At 43.4% G+C, this 13,620-nt stretch overlaps 1 long non-coding RNA gene across 1 annotated transcript; it reads right to left on the bottom strand.

The window, feature by feature from the left end:
• Positions 1-5,314: 5,314 nt before the first annotated feature.
• LOC117980126 (uncharacterized) lies at positions 5,315-13,619 on the bottom strand. The gene is made up of 4 exons (XR_004671291.3): positions 13,054-13,619; positions 12,291-12,448; positions 8,802-8,927; positions 5,315-5,725 (listed from the first exon to the last, which is right to left on the bottom strand). It is a non-coding gene; the product is annotated as an uncharacterized LOC117980126 (long non-coding RNA).
• Position 13,620: the final 1 nt, after the last annotated feature.

The following is a 13,620-nucleotide window of genomic DNA, read 5'->3' on the forward strand; positions in this document are numbered from 1 at the left end:
TATGGAGAGATAATGGGCGATGTTTCTCAGGGCTGCTTTGAGAGGGATTATGGGCGGCGTGGGAACCTAGAGTGGGAGAGATTAAGCTGAAGGAAGATTTTGTGGTAAGGGGTGATACTGTGGGGTTGTTAGAAGAAACATTTGTTGTGTAGAATTATTGGTGATAGCCTGGATACGGTTTTGTATGAATTGAAAAACTAAATGGAATAAGAGAAGGAGAAAAACAGGTATTAAAGGACTAAGAATTGGGAGGACCTAGGACATCTAATTAGAGAGTGCCCAAGGGGGTGCAGCGTAATTACTTGCTTGGTTGGCAAGCTTTTGGGCTCTATCCTTGAGTTTTTTATGTTGTCATACACCAGGCCAGATTGATTTAGGTAAAAAGAACACTCTTCATTTAAGAATATACAGAGTCCTCCTTTTTCAGTAGTAAGTCAAGGCCTTGGCGGTTTTGGAGGACAACTGCAGCTGAAGAGTCAACTTGGGCCTGGAGGACTGATAAAGTTGTGATATGTCTGTGATGCTAGCAGAGAAGTCATGAGACAGGCTACGGAAGGTCGTGACAGAGGTTGAAATGCCTGCTATTCCAGTACCGAGAGCAATAGTGAAGGCAGAAAGTCTTAAACTGACAAGCAAGGGAATTAATGGAATAACTCTTTTTTGTCGTGTCAGTGTCATGAGGGGAACAGGGAGCTCTTCGGTCCTATTTGCAAATTGAATTTTGGGAGTAAGGAAAACTAGTGTGCATGTGCCTGTCCAATTAGCAGGTAGACACATGTAGGTAGAGGATACACAGAGGAAGAAGACACCTTGTGCGAGGCAAAACTGGAGATGCAAAGTAAAAAGATGAGAAGGAGTGCTGAAAGGGGTGTCTTGTACCCAGACTCCTAGGGATCCAGCTAGGGCGGCAGCCGTCAGAGGTTGTAATGGGGACTGATGAGGTAACTGCACAGAGGAGGAGGTTCGATTTTCATGGTGTATGAGAAAACGTTGAGTATCTACGAGCAACCTTTCACGGTTATTTACAGGGCTGGGTATAAGTAAACAAGAAGAGGGCTTTGGAGATGAAGAGGAAAGGAACACCGAGAAGGTGAAAGGTTACCCAGGGGAATTCCAGTGGCCACAGGAATAGTAGTTTGTGTTGTGAGAGGTCCAAATATGGGGGGAGTAGAGTTGATATGAGGAGAAAGGTTTTTTTAAGTAAGTGCGGAGGAGGGCGGCAGCTTGCTGATGTGAAATGTCTGGGGAGCTCTTGCTGGACCCGTCTAGAAAGTAAATGAGTTCTTCAGGAGGGTAAAGGTGAGGGCTGTTAAAGGAAGTTCAGAGGTGTAGGGAGACAGGAGATGTTGCCTAGTCTGCATGTAAGTGGGGACAGCTGTGTAGGCGCTGGAAGAAAGGGAAATGCAAAGCCAGCGGTTGTTAGCTAAGGAAGGATTAGAAATGGCTAGGAGAGAATAGTAAGGTCGATAGTGTAGTGGAGATAGCTGGGGAGAGGTAGAGGGTGGCATAAGAATCGGAATGAGAATAAGAGTGAGTATAAAAGTAAGGAATAGAACTTCATCAGGGTGAAAGTATTGGAGGGTCCCCTGCCAGCAAAGATCATCTATCCACTTTAAGAGGGAGTTAAGAGTTGCCAGTCCTGGGAGGGGGGTGGGTGGGCAAATCCTCGAGCTTGATGTGTAGGGAAGGGAGGGGGCCTGAATAATCCCTGAGGAGTAGTAGAATAGCAGATGGAACACTGAGAAGTTATTTCCTTGAGGATAGATTCCCACAATGGAAAGGAAATGAGAGGTTCTAAAAAGCGGGCTGGTGGCTTGCATTATAGCATAGCCTGCCTTTGCTGGTGTGTGGTGATTAGGCCTGGTGGAACTACTATCAATAAACCAAATGTGATCAGGGTGAGGAATAGGGAAGAAGGAAATATGGGGAAATGGGGTGAATGTCAGGTGGATCAGAGCGATACAGTCATGAGGGTCAGGTGTGGTATCCAGAATAATGTGGGAGGCCGGATTGAAGTCGGGCCAGAAACAATGGTAATTGTGGGAGACTCAACAAAGAGTGAGTACAGCTGAAGGAGGCGGGGAGCAGAAAGTATATGCATCAGGTGTGAGGAAGAAAATAGATTTTGGAAGTTATGAGAACTGTAGAGAGTGAGTTGAGCATAATTTGTGATTTTAAGGGCCTCTAAAAGTATTAAGGCAGCGGCAGCCACTGCACGCAGACACGAGGGCTAGGCTAAAACAGTAAGGTCAAGTTGTTTGGACAGAAAGGCTACAGGGCGTGGTCCTGGCTCTTGTGTAAGAATTCTGACCACACTAACCATCCCTAGGAAGGAAAGGAGTTGTTGTTTTGTAGAAGGGATTGGGGTTTGGGAGATGAGTCGGACACGATCAGCAGGGAGAGCACATGTGTTTTTATGAGATTATGTCGAGATAGGTAAAATATGAGGAAAAAATTTGGGCTGACTGAAGTAATGGGGGCTGTCTGTGAAGTCTTGAGGCAGTACAGCCCAGGTAATTTGCTGAGCCTAATGGGTGTCAGGGTCAGTCCAAGTGAAAGCAAAGAGAGGCTGGGATGAAGGGTGCAAAGGAATAGTAAAGAAAGCATGTTTGAGATCTAGAACAAAATAGTGGGTTGTAGAGGGAGTTATTGAGGATAGGAGAGTATATGGGTTTGGCACCATCGGGTGGATAGGCAAAACAATTTGGTTGATAAGGCGCAGATCCTGAACTAACCTGTAAGGCTTGTCTGGTTTTAGGACAGGTAAAATGGGGAAATTGTAAGGAGAGTTTATAGGCTTTAAAAGGCCATGCTGTAGCAGGTGAGTGATAACAGGCTTTAATCCTTTTAAAGTGTGCTGTGGGATGGGATATTGGCGTTGAGCGAGGTAAGGGTGATTAGGTTTTAGTGAGATGGTAAGGGGTGCATGATCGGTCGCCAAGGAGGGAGTAGAGGTGTCCTATACTTGTGGGCTAAGGTGGGGAGATACAAGGGGAGGATGTGAAGGAGGCTTTGAACTGGGGGAAAAGGTGGCAATGAGGTGTGGCTGTAGCCCAGGAATAGTCAGGGAAGCAGATAATTTAGTTAAAATATCTCGGCCTAATAAGGGAACTGGGCAGGTGGGGATAACCAAAAGGAGTGCTTAAAAGAGTATTGTCTAAGTTGGCACCAGAGTTGGGGAGTTTTAAGAGGTTTAGAAGCCTGGCTGTCAATACCCACAACAGTTATGGAGGCAAGGGAAACAGGCCCTTGAAAAGAAGGTAATATGGAGTGGGTAGCCTCCGTGTTGATTAAGAAGGGGTCAGACTTACCCTCCACTGTGAGAGTTACCTAAAGATCGGCATCTGTGATAGTCTAGGGGGCTTCCGAGGCGATCAGGCAGCATCAATCTTCAGTTGGTAAGCTGAGAAGATTGGGGAAGGAGTCAGTCAGAGAGCCTTGGGCCAGAGTTCCAGGGGCTCTGGGAGTGGCTGCCGGGTGAGTTGAACAGTCCAATTTTCAGTGGGGTCCTGCAAAGATGGGACATGGCTTCGGAGGAATCCTGGGCTGTGGGCATTCCTTGGCTCAGTGGCCAGATTTCCAGCACTTGTAGCAAGCTCTTGGGGGAGGAGGTTCTGGAGGAACCCCTGGCAGCTGCGGTTCAGGCGTTTGTAGTTTTTCTGTGCTGGAGATGTGGCTGGGGTTTGTCTCACAGTGGAGGCAAGGAATTGCAACTCAGAAATACATTGCTACTTGGCTGCCTCTAGTTTATTGTTGTACACCTTGAAGGCGAGGTTAATTAAGTCCTGTTGTGGGGTTTGAGGGCTGGAATTTAATTTTTGGAGTTTTATTTAATGTCGGGAGTGGACTGGGTAATAAAATGTATATTGAGAATAAGACGGCCTTTTGACCTTTTAGGGTCTAGGGCTGTCTCAGCATTGCTGCCAAACAAGCCATGAACTGGGCTGCATTTTTTATCTGATGAAAAAGAGCCTAAAAGCTATCTGATTTGGGATTAAGATAAAGGAGCATTAACCTTGACTACGCCTTTAACTCTAGCCACCTTTTTAAGAGGAAACTGCTGGGCAGGTGGGGGAGGACTAGTCGTGGAACAAAACTGTAAGTCCGACCAGGTGTGAGGAGGGGCTGTGATAAAAGGATTATAGGGTAGGGGAGCGGAGGCTCTGACCTAGCTCGGCCTGGCAAGGAGCAGCCTGGGGAGGAGGGGAGCGGTCAGATGGGTCTGTAGAAAAGGAAGATTGGAAAGAGGAAAGACTCAGTGATGCTTGGGGTTGGGACGAGGGGACAGGCAGGAGGGAAAGAAGGAAGATTTGGGATGAGCTGCATTGGAAACAGAGACTAGGGAGGGACTGATGTGTAAAAGAATGCCTGGACATCAGGCACCTCAGACCGTTTGCCCATTTTATGACAAGAATTATTTAGATCTTGTAGGATGGAAAAATCGAACGTGTTCTGGCTATTTGGAACCACTGTCGAGTTTGTATTGGGGTCAAGTGGCATTGCAGAAGAAAATAAGGTGTTTAGGTTTTAGGTCAGGTGTGACTTGAAGAGGTATTAAGTCTTTGACAACACAGGCTAAGGGAGAAGGAGGAATGGAGGGTGGAAGGTTGCCTATAGTGAAGGAGGCAAGTCCAGAGAAAAGAGAGGGTAGAGACATGGAAAGAAGGGGTGGGGAGTGTTTGCCCCCCAGGAAAGTGGAGAAGGGGTAGAGACATGGAGCGAAGGGGCCGGGGGGTTCTTGCCCCCTAGAAAAGTGGAGAAGGGGTAGAGACAGGGAGAGAAGGGGTCAGAGGGTTCTTGCCCTCCAGAAAAGCGGTACTTGCCACTAAGGGTGAAGGACCAAGGCAGGCGTCCCCGCGTGGTCAGACACCTCTGAAATGTGGGTGAATAATCAGTTAGGCATCCCCGCGTGATTAAACACCAAGGGAAGACTGTCTTCCCGAGTCTGTGACCAGTGCCGGAGTTTTTGGGTCCATGGATAAAATGCGTCTCCTTTGTCTCTACCAGAAAAGAAAAAGAACTGAAATTAAGAGAAGGGAGAGATTGAAGTGTGGCACCAAGATTGAAAGGAGAAAGAGGTTGAGGGATAGTGAGAGAGGTTGGAGAAGAGAGTAAAAAGAGGCTGCTTACCGGATTTAAAATTGGTGAGATGTTCCTTGGGCTGGTCGGTCTGAGGACCCGAGGTCGTAAGTGGATCTTTCTCATGCAGCAAAGAGCAGGAGGACAGGGGATTGATCTCCCAAGGGAGGTCCCCCGATCCGAGTCATGGCACCAAATTTCACGTGCGTCCATGTGAAGAGACCACCAAACAGGCTTTGTGTGAGCAACAAGGCTGTTTATTTCACCTGGGTGCAGGCGGGCTGAGTCCGAAAAGAGTGAAGGGAGATAGGGGTGGGGCTGTTTTATAAGATTTGGGTAGGTAAAGGAAAAAGGGGGGTTCTCTGGCGGGCAGGGGTCGGGGGGTTCACAAGGTGCTCAGCAGGGGAGGTTTTCAGCCACGATGAGCCAGGAGAAGGAATTTCACAAGGTAATATCATCAGTTAAGGCAGGAACAGGCCATTTTCACTTCTTTTGTGGTGGAATGTCATCAGTTAAGGCAGGAACCGGCCATCTGGATGTGTACGTGCAGGTCACAGGGGATATGATAGCTTAGCTTGGGCTCAGAGGCCTGACAGTGTATACTTTGCCAATGAATGTTACTGGTTATAGAGATTAGAATCCATGCCTGTTTAAGCAGAAAGGGATTTATTAAGAGACGTTAGGAAGTTGTCCAATCACTGAAAGTACAGGTGGGGCAAACCTAGGTTGACCTAGGAACTGCTCCCAAGACCAAATAATAGAAATTACCTGTTGGGGGAGAGGCTAACTCATCTGACTTTAAACTTACGCTGCTTCTACCATAATCTAGAAAGAACCATTGCCACCAATGACCACCCAAACTATGCTGCTTCTGCTGTGATTCCAGAAGCACTTCACTTACCCTTAAACTCAGAAACACCCATGCTTGCAAATATGGATGTCATGACACTATTTTGCCAAGCAGTTGATCAAATCAAAGCCTCATTAAGCTGTATCTGATTGGTGAACTCTGTCACATGTTTGTACTCTTAACAGCAAGTTGTGCTGGGAGAGGCACAATGCACAATGTGGGAAACTATCACCACATGGAGAAAGCATTGAGAAAAAAATCTTCCACAAATAATAGACATGAATGACAGAGGTCCATCATAGTTAATATTCCAATTTTTTTTTTTTTTTTTTTTTTTGAGATGGAGTCTCACTCTGTCACCAGGCTGGAGTGCAATGGTGCTATCTCGGCTCACTGCAACCTCTGACTCCCTGGTTCAAGCAATTCTGCTGTCTCAGCCTCCCAAGTAGCTGGGATTACAGGCACGCACAACCACGCCCAGCTAATTTTTATATTTTTAGTAGAGACGGGGTTTCACTGTGTTGGCCAGGATGGCCTCGATCCCCTTAACTCGCGATCTGCCCGCCTTGGCCTCTCAAAGTGCTGGGATTACAGGCGTAAGCCACTGCACCCGGCCCATTTCAAAATCTTCACTCATGGTTAAGTTCTATTAATATCATTAATATACCCCATTTTCCACTGGATAATACATACTGACCACTGAAATAATTTTTAGAAAAATTTAGGAACCAAAGAATTGTATACGCTTGATTTAGAATGTTCTTCATGAATAATGAGTATTGAAATCTGCATTAATATCTTCAGTAATGAATCAACTACCCCGTTTTTAGCAAAGTCAGATATTAAAAAGATTTTCAACAAAACTATAATTGATTATTTGAGCTCACCAGATAGGGTTGCTGCTTAAGAGACTTATTTATAGCATGTTAGATCTAAAACTGTCTGATAGTACTTTAATAATTCCACAGGGTCCTCAAATAACTCACTCCAAGATTAATCAGAGACAGCGAGGAATCTTTTCATTGGATGTGTCTGGGCACCATCCATGGTCAGCAAGCTCAGTGTGCTGGAGTTCAGGGTTTTCTATTTTGTTTCTACAGTTAATTTGTTAGCATGTGAATTTCAGAATTAGGTGGACTGGCATCAGTCCTTCCGGTATCTTCCAAAGCAAGTTTTTGAATAGAGTATCTACTAGAGTTTCCAGTACAAGGCTCTATTTGAATCCTTCCAAAAGTTGTAGAGATTTTGCCTGCTCTTGTTCAACTTTCTTTTAACAGCTTCTCTTCTTTATTACCAAGAGTCTTTGTGTTAGGCAGCAATACAACAGATGGTGAACAAGTCTTCATCAAAGCAATCTTTTACAGAGACAAAATCCCTTTAGCATAATGACCCTAAATCAGATCTAAAGAAAAAATTCAATGGAAACGTTGTACCAGTGTTTCGTGGCCTACACAACAGACTCCTACTCTTTAACATGGTTGGCTTAATTGAAAAATGGTTAGTTTTTGTTTTGCCCAGTCTAATACTATTGCACTTATGAATAATAATTCTATTAGCATATATATATATATGTTTCTAAATCTAAAGTGTATTATCTTATTTAATTCTTGTAACACAGTGAGTGAACAAAAGCATTGCATGGGCTGAATGTAGACTACAAATAAAAATGGCCATTTAGATTCTAATACTACATTATCTAAAAAGTTAACTTCAATCATTTGCAATCATTAAATATTTTACTTTTACTTAGGCAATAATGACATTCCGTAACAGATAATTCTTCTTTGGAGGTCTCTACTAAATAGCTCTACTTAAAATAGCAGAGCTGAGTCAACATCTCAGAATGCATTATGAGTGCAGGCAGCAAAATGACTCACAAAATGGTAAACATACGAAGAAGCCAAACCTTCACTTTAAAAGATTAATGGTAGTATACAACAAATGACAAAGTAAACATCTATCTCTACTACCTCTTACCTGGGAGTATTTCTCTGGACTCTAAATAAGCATTCCATACAGATATTCTGTAAGTTTATATGAAGAATTTATATGCTTTGATTGTGCCTACTCTTTTTCATTGTGCCACAAAGCTGTTGAGCTTTATATAGAACTTCAGTTTAGTGCATTTATTTGTCAAGCTATAGGTGTAAAAACCAGCTATTCTAGCATTTACCTCATTCATTCAGCTTCCTCTTCTGAACCTTTCCTTCTGAGATTTTTCTTCACCATCTTACCTCTTTTTGTTTCTTCATATCCTTGGTATAAAAATGTAAATAGTTTTCAGCTAGAAGGAACCAGCAAAGAGGTCCCCTAGGTTTCATCTGTATAGATTACTGGTAAGTTTATTACCTCTAAGAGCTAGTTCCTAAAAATAGCTCTCATCTGCATAGTAATGGGCCTCCTCCATCCCATTTCTTACATCCTTCTAGATATCCCAGAATAATTTAAACACTGTCAGCAATTCTCTCTCTGAAAGCTCTGTTAGCCCATATACTATAGAACCAGTCTGGGACACTCTAGTTCATGGTACACTCATCCTGTGGCTTAGATCTCCCATAGAGTGGCATGGATGCCCTCTTGCTCTGGTACCTTTTGGTCATCTTCTCTCTATGTCTGCACCTGTACCCTATGGCCCTGGCCACATCTGCCTCTAGATTTAGTCATCTGTATTCACTACTGTCACCATGAAGTAGGAAAACACTTTAAGTGCCATTCTTGGCAAGGCAGAATAGCGGCGATGTTGGGTTCTTAATATTTATTTTGGTTAATTCATCTTGAATGTGCACATGGGTATTCTAAATCCAAGACAGCTTTGTTATTAATTAGTTTACAGTAAATAATAAAATTATTGGACCATTTCCCCAAAACTTACCTTGGAACAAAGGGATGAAAGCAGCTGGAAACATCTTCATGAGTGGCCAGACACTCCCCAGATAAGAAAAAGAGAACAACACATTTTCTTTTACATACTTAAGAGAGATGGCCTGCTACTCATTTCCTAAGAGGAGAGAGAAGAACAAAACCAAAATATTTGTTCCTTAGAAATAGGATGGAGGCTGGGCATGGTGGCTCAGGCCCATAATCCCAGCACTTTGAGTGGCCGAGGTGGGAGGATCGCTTGAGCCCAGGAGTTTCAAGACCAGTCTGGGTAATATAGTGAGACCTCATATCTACAAAAAAGTTAAAAAATAAGCCGCGTGTGGTGCCACATGCCTGTAGTCCTAGATATTTGGGAGGCTGAGATGAGAGGATTGCTTGAGCCCAGGAGGCAGAGGCTGCAGTAAGCCAAGTTTGTGCCACTGCATTCCTGCTTGGGTGACAGAAGGAGAACTTGGAAAAAAAAAAGAGAGAGAGAGAGAAAGAAAGAATGAGAGAGAAAAAGGAAAAAAAGAAAAAGAAAGAAATGGAATGGAAGGAATGCTGGGTTCTCACCCTAACCTTTGGGAATGTAAATGTCTTTCTAGATAAACGCAGATCCTGGCTTTTATCATCTAAAGGCATCTCCTAAATTCAGGATTCATCTCTTTTGCTATGTAAATACCTAGAAGATAGTGTTCCAGTCCTCCTGATACCTTGGGACATTACTTAGGGACCTAGTCTAGCTGTAACCATTTGGCTCTCAGGAAGACAGGAAAAGTGTTATCTTTTCAAATCAGAAATAGAACTACTTCTAGTATATGACCAGTAAAATGCTTCAGGGGAAGTCAAAGCAAACACTCCCTATCTGCATATCAGACTCATCTCCTTGCCTTAGGAGACTAGGGCTTCTCATAGGAATACCGGGAAAACCAGGAAAGTGTTATTTCCACTGGAGAGTCTGTGTCCTTTTCTCAGAATGGAATTATTTGAATTGCTAGTGTGAAAGGAAAATCTTGGAACCCCAAAATTGCTAAGCTAAAGGGAAAACTCAAGCTGGGAACTGCTCAGGGCAAACCTGCCTCCCATTCTATTCAGTCATCCCTCTGCTCACTGAGATAGATGCCGATCTGATTGCCTCCTTTGGAAAGGCTTATCAGAAAATCAAAGAATGCAACCATGTCTCTCACCTACTTGTGACCTGCAAGTACCCTCCCTGCTTCGAATTGTCTCCTCCTTTCTGGACTGAACCAATGTACTTCTTATATATATATTGATTGATGTGTCATGTCTCCCTAAAATGTATAAAACCAAGCTGTGCCTCGACCACCTTGGGCACGTGTCCTCAGGACCTTCTGAGGCTATGTCATGGGTGTGCATCCTCAACCTTGGCAAAATAAACTTTCTAAAGTAATTGAGACCATCTCAGATATTTGGGGTTCACACTAGTAAAGATGTTTTGGTGGTGGTGGTTTGTTTTGTTTCTGTCTTTTTTTTTTTTTTATTTTTTTGAGACGGAGTCTCACTCTTGTCGCCCAGGCTGGAGTGCGGTAGTGCAATCCTGGCTGACTGCAACCTCCGCAATTCTCCTGCCTCAGCCTCCCAAGTAGCTGGAATTACAGGCATGCACCACCACACCCGGCTAATTTTTGTGTTTTTTTAGTAGAGATGGGGTTTCACCATGCTGGCCAGGCTGGTCTAGAACTCCTGACCTCAGGTGATTCGCCCACCTCGGCCTTCCAAAGTGCAGAGATTACAGGCGTGAGTCACTGTGCCTGGCCTGTTTCTATCATTTTTTAAAAGGCTTTCCATATCCATAGCTTTCTCCTCAGACCAGGGTGGGAAGCGGTGGTAGTGTCTTGTGCTCAGTGCCTCTTCACTTAAAGTGACAATTTCTGCCCTGTCAGGATCCTTGTTCTCTCTGGCTATAATGTTCATCAATATCTTCTGCATTCTCCTTACTGTCTATAAACCACAATTATGGGCAAGATTCAAGTTCTTTTCTGTGAAATTCTTAGGTTTCAAGAAAATCAGGAGTTATGATGAAATATGATGGAGTGTCACCTGGTTCTGCATGTTAGTGTCCATGAGCTGTTGCTCATGTGCATTTATTTACAACCTAGAGACGATGTATAAGATAAATCTAGTTTATAATAAAATAGCGAGATTGAATAGATCACAACTGTGTCAGCTGTGGTGAAGGCACTAGAAATTAAGTTATTTTTCTTTTCTGAATTGACAGATAATGACAATAATCACACATTATTGTTTGTATTAGATTATTCTTTCAAATATACTTAGTATTCCTTGTGTCAAAGATATTGTTTTCTTCCAAGTCATTTTGTATAAAGTAATATCCCCCTACACTCTGGCATAATAAAGCAACCAACTCATATTGCAAGTTTTTTTTCAGACAAAAAAAAAACAGTTAAGATATATGCAATTTTGCTATTTTATTATAAATTATATTCATATTATTCATCATCTTTAGGTTTTAAATAGTAGCTGCACTTGTAGTTAAATGCTATTTTAATTCTCCAATGAATATCTTATATATAGAAATAAAGAATATAACACTCTAAAAGTGCTTTTCATGCAGTTTCTCATTTATTACCCATAATACCCCGTTATCAACTGAACTGTGTCCCCACCCCCCCAAATTCATACGTTGAAGCTCTAACCCTCAGTGTGATTGTATTTGGAGTATGGCCTATAAAAAGGTAGTAAAGGTTGAGTCACAAAAGTGAGTCTTTTTTTTTTTTTTTCTGAGACGGAGTCTCACTCTGTCACCCAGGCTGGAATGCAGTGATGTGATCTCAGCTGACTGCAACCTCCACCTCCCAAATTCAAGCAATTCTCCTGCCTCAGCCTCCCGAGTAGCTGGGATTACAGGCACATGCCACCAGGCCCAGCTAATTTCTGTATTTTTAGTTGAGACGAGGTTTCACCATGTTAGCCAGGCTGGTCTCGAACTGGCTGGTCTCGAACTCCTGACCTCGTGATCCGCCTGCCTCGGCCTCCCAAAGTGCTGGGATTACAGGCACGAGCCACCACGCCCAGCAAGAGTGAGTCTTAATCCAGTATGACTAGTGTCCTCATAAAACAAGGAAGAGACCTAAGAGGCCTCTCTCTCCCTGAGTGCACATGGAGAAAAGACCCTCTGAAGATTCAGTGAGAAGGCAGCCCTCCACAAACCAGGAAGAGAGGCCTCACTAGAAACCAGTCCTGAGGGCATCCTGATCTTGGACTTCTAGAAATGTGGCAAATTAATTTCTGTTGTTTAAGCCACTCAGTCTGTGGTAGCTCAATTTTACAAATAAGAAAAGAGGCCAAGGAAAGGTTCAGAAACTTGCTCAAGGTCATGAAGCAGCCAGCAGATTTTCAGCAGACTGGATGGCTATAAGATCAGTCGAAATAAGTTAGAAAAGATTTGAAAAGAAGTGCCATAAGCAAGAATATTTAATACACAGAGTAGAGTTTATAATAACATAGCAAGATTGCTTACAGCCTAACTGGATTGCTGGATGAGAAATTCAGGCAGAGAGAAGCCATCTTATAGAGAACATCATGTGACTCAGAAAAGGCAGAAATAGGCTTTTATCTGTTCTTTTGAGGCTGGATAACCTTTGGGGCCAATTTAGGAAGAACTTTCTAGAGGTTCACCTAGGGAAAGAAATGAAAGAGTAGCTAAAGTTTGAGACAGTAAGATATCCGCTAATAGAAAATAAGGAAAAAGACTACTTCCCACTGTGTTTAGAATACAGTTCAAATTCCTTAACATGGACTATCTTTGTGGTATAATGCTGTAATTTATTAACCAATCCAGGACATTTTTTGAAGTCAAAGGGAGTGCTATTACAATTTTTCCAGGAAAATATGGTTAAACTAGGACAGCTCTGGGCAAACATGTATATACAGTTACCTTGGCGATAAATGAAGGCCCTGCATCATCTGACCACATCTTGTTCAATTTTCCCCATTCACTGATCCTACTGACTTTCTTCCAGTTCTTTGAACATACCCACTGCTAAGCTCATTCTTGCTCAGGGACCCAACACATACTTTCAGTCTATCTTGTTCAGCTCTTCTCTCTTTGCCTGGTTAACTAATAATCTCTGTAGTGATCACACTCTGTAGGCCAGTTACACAGCAACCCTTCCCTACTTTTTTCTCAATTGTACCTGGATTTTGCCCAGCTGTCCCTCACACACCCTCTGTCACTTGAGAAACTCTGTAACTACAACCTTAGTCCAGGGAAGAATACTCACAGGAAGAAGTCGGTCAGCCGTGGCATTCCTCTGTCTGCCAACAACCTTAGTTTTCAGAGATAGGGTCTTGCTTTGTTGCTCAGGTTGGTGTACAGAGGTGCCATCATAGCTCACTGCAGCCTCAAACTCATGGGCTCAAGCGATCCTCCTGCTTCAGCCTCGGAAAGCACTGAGATTACAGGTGTGATCCACTGTACCCAGCCTTGCCTGGGCAATGACTTAAGGAAAATATATTAGTTTGGAGCTTCACATGGCAGAAAACTCTCCTAATTAGTGGTTTGAATGAAACAGAAATTCATTTCTGTCCCTCATTTAAAAGAAGTGAGGAAGGAGACAGCCGGGGGCCGGGATGGTGTTATAGCTGTCAAGCACTCAGGGTCCATATTGCCTTGTTACCTTCACATGTGGCTGTAGATCTTCAGATCATATTCACATTGCAGCAGCAGGAAGCACGAAGGGACAGGGAAGGGTACACCCCTTCCTTGTAAGAATATAGCCCAGAAATTACTTCCACTTACCTCTATTGCCAAAACAGTCAAAAGGGCACACCTGGTTCTTAGGAAAGCT

This window comes from Pan paniscus, chromosome 3 (assembly GCF_029289425.2).
Source record: "Pan paniscus chromosome 3, NHGRI_mPanPan1-v2.0_pri, whole genome shotgun sequence".
Lineage (NCBI taxonomy): Eukaryota > Metazoa > Chordata > Mammalia > Primates > Hominidae > Pan > Pan paniscus.